At 34.9% G+C, this 3,532-nt stretch overlaps 1 long non-coding RNA gene across 2 annotated transcripts in view; it reads right to left on the reverse strand.

The window, feature by feature from the left end:
• The window catches only part of LOC107631548, an 8,017-nt gene extending 6,241 nt beyond the window's left edge, over window positions 1–1,776 (reverse strand). The window contains exons 1-3 of one of the 2 annotated variants that reach the window (XR_001618581.2): window positions 1,600–1,776; window positions 1,450–1,504; window positions 1,215–1,372 (exon numbers count right to left, since the gene is read on the reverse strand). This is a non-coding gene — a long non-coding RNA (uncharacterized LOC107631548). Of the gene's footprint in view, window positions 1–652; window positions 1,373–1,449; window positions 1,505–1,599 lie in introns of those variants that run through there. The other variant, XR_002362148.1, reaches the window with a different exon arrangement.

The raw sequence follows: 3,532 nt of genomic DNA on the forward strand, positions 1-3,532 counted from the left end.
ATACAAATAGAAAACCAAAATACACCCAAGGACTACTTCGCTTCCCAGGATCCAGACGCCTAGCGAGGAGCCTCTCGACCTAGCAAATGAACTCGGAATTGCACAAACTTTATGTCCAAGTGTTCATATTGAAATAAGATTTCTAACAAACTAAATATCATAATTTTTTGATTTTTCTAGCCTCAGGAATAAAGGAAAAACCGTGACTGCTCTACAGTGCATAAAACTAGAAAAACAGCAGCAGCATGTGATATTCAAAATTCAATATAAAATCCAAGTTAAATCCAATGACTTTAAAAATTAATGTAGTTAAACTTTACTCATCCAGGTTTCTTTCTCAATTGGTTCTGAGTCAATACCATTTTTAATGAAAAAGTTACATTACCTGGAAATTAAGTAAAAATGAGACAAAATCTGTTTTAAAAACCAACAAGCTTAGTACCTTTCAATTGGAATAACTTTTATTACAAAACTCCAATTAAGCTAAATTTTGATTTGTGAACCCCTAGCTCATCCAGAAACAAGTGTGTCTTGGTTGCAACCCAATTTCTATTTAATTCTAAGAGTTACAAGCATTGGAAGTTGATGCATAGCTTGCTGAAATCTGTTTCTTTTCAGTTTTGACCACCAATATTCAAAAATTCACAGATCCCAATCCTCAACTTTTAAAATTCTGAAATTTTAGAGAAATAAAGCAAGTTAATCAAATTTTATAACAAAATTGGTTTCGCTCCAAAACTCAACTCGTAGAAGTCGCAGCAAGACAAACAAGTTGCTGCCCTGTTTGATCTTTTCTGCTGCTGGAAAGATTTAACAACCTAACTTCAAAAATTTGTCATAAATTGTATATTTAACAAAAAGGTCCCAAATTTTTCAGTTTAGTTCTTTGTATTCCCAAGTTTAGCCCAAACTTAGTCTCATACAATTCTGATCATTACATAATTAGTTACAGCATATACAATACCACCACAACACAACTCTACATCCTTATTAACAAACACCAATTCTAATCCATCATAAATAAATATAAGAGCACACCATTAATAACTTTCACACCTCATAATTATAATATATAAATTCACTAACAAATCTATTCTAACAACATTACAAGGCTAATCATTAAATACAACAAACAATCCAACTTATTCTATGGTTCCTCTAACCTAAGTTTTCACAACACCGTAAATATTAAACGTGCGAAACTTAAACCATACCTTGGCCGATTACTTAGTTCACCCAAGGCAACCTCACAACTCAAAATTGCAGCCCCTCCAAGCTCAATCAAACAGTCCCAAAATAAGCCTTGGTCATCAACAAACCTCCAAGTAATCCCAATTCAATTCCAATGCTTATATACCCACTTAATCTACACCTAATACATATACATGTTCCAATTTCAGATTTCTCATCATAAATACAAGATTGGACTAGGGTTTAGGTTGTCCTTACCGTGCCCACACGCATAACAACTCGAGCTCAATAAGCTCCGCAAGCTAAATTAAACCTAAAACACCAAATTATACAAAATCTCAACACCAAAGCCCAATAAATTCAGAACTGGAAATGAGAAAATTGAGAAAGAAAGCATGGCTTCCTTACCTTATAATTTTATGGGCTTTGTAGAGCTCAACGCCGCGGTCGCGTGGCCGCAAACGGATCGTCAATCGGAGCTCAGAGCGAGAAGTTATGTGGATTTGAATGAAATCAAGGGTTTTGGAATCTTCAACATGTTCTTCCCCATTTTGGCTCTGCCCAGCGTGTTCTACATGCTGAATGGAAATGAAATGAGCTTCAGCTCATTATATATAGTGAGTTGGTTGGGCCCACGGGCCCGGTTCGGGTCCGGTTCGACCGGTTCGGCTCGTTCGGCCCAATTTTGGGCCAAATTTTTCGAAAGTGATATCAAAATTCTCGTTTTGCCGGGCTCTATCCTATTTTGATATTAGTTTTGCATATTTAATTTTCCTATTGAAAATTCAATTTATTGACTAATTATATACCGATTTTAGCGGGGTTTACACTACCGTTGTCGATGGAAGTTGAACTTGTAGTAATTTAGGGTGACCATGATATTTTTTATAGTGTTACATAAAAAAATATTTTTTTAAAATGAATATACCCATTGTAATTAATTTTCTTTGTCAATCTGTTATCTTTTACCTAACAAACAATATCTATATTGAATATATTATTTTCATCAGGAGTCATACATAATTGATTGATAATTCTATATATAAAAATACTCATGTGGTAACTAAATACCATATTGTTATCTCGCTAATGTTAATTCTCCTATGATTATGCGAATGTATAGCACTATCAGATGAAAATTGATTGGATTACATTTATTTCCAACGAGGTAGGTGATCTTTTAGGCCTAATCATGGTCAGGAAGGTTTGAAAAATGCTAACAATACAAATACTTTTTATTTTTAATACCCAATAATAAATATATAAATTAAAACTAATATTGTTTCGTACAAAATCATAAAATATATAACATACTTAAAACATATCCAATCCGTATTAGCTGTCATTATTTATTAGTTACGTTATGATAAATCTGGTTATTAAAAAAGATTAAAATTAACTTAAATATACACAATATTATTTCATACTTTTTATTTTTATTTTATTATCATAAAAAGTCATACATATTATAAGAGAACCTCATCTTTTTACCAACAGTTCTTTCATTCAATGGTTTTTATAAAGAAAAAAGGCATAATAATATTGTGTTTGACAAGAATATATGGGATTTTGAAACGTTGAAGCATATATTTAGTCCTTAACATATTCGTAGATGAAGTGCAGAGTAGATAAAAAGATAGCTAACAAAAGAATAAATGGTTAAAGCTTCCTCAATACTAACAGTCGTAGTGTATAGTTGTTTTATAATTTTTTTGGATTTGATTGTTTCTTTATTATTATATATTGTTGGATTAAGGACTCTTTTTGTCCCTAACGTCTTGGGTCAAAATCAAAATCGTCCCCGACCTTTTTTCGTTATTAAAATCATCTTCAACGTTTAAAAACGCTTTAAAATCATCCTTTCCTGAATTCTTGGACCAAAATACCCTCATCATCATCATTTTCCTTTTCACCTTCCTCACCCCACCACCTCTACTGCCACCAACATTGCCGGCGAGAAGAAGAAGAAGGCTTCGCTGGCGAAAAACGACGTAGCGACAGCAGTGGCAACCCGCATCCCCTTCCTCCTTTGCATCGCTTCTCTCTCTTTCTTCTCCGATGAACCACCGGCGGCAGGACCTCCTTCACATTGCTTTTCTCTCTCTTTCTCTCTTCTCCGATGAACCAACGACCCAGCGTCGAAGAACCAGCGACCCAGCGACAGCAGCAACCCGTTTCTCCCTCTCTTCGCATCGCTTCTCTCTCTTCTCCAATGAACCAACGGTGATCCAACGATAACCTTATAGGGGCAATGGCAACCCAGTGGCAATGCTGTCGCTGCGTCGTTTTTCTCCGGCGAAGCCTTCTTCTTCTCGTCGGCAATGTTGGTGGCAGTGTAGGT

This window comes from Arachis ipaensis, chromosome B01 (assembly GCF_000816755.2).
Source record: "Arachis ipaensis cultivar K30076 chromosome B01, Araip1.1, whole genome shotgun sequence".
Taxonomy (NCBI): Eukaryota; Viridiplantae; Streptophyta; class Magnoliopsida; order Fabales; family Fabaceae; genus Arachis; species Arachis ipaensis.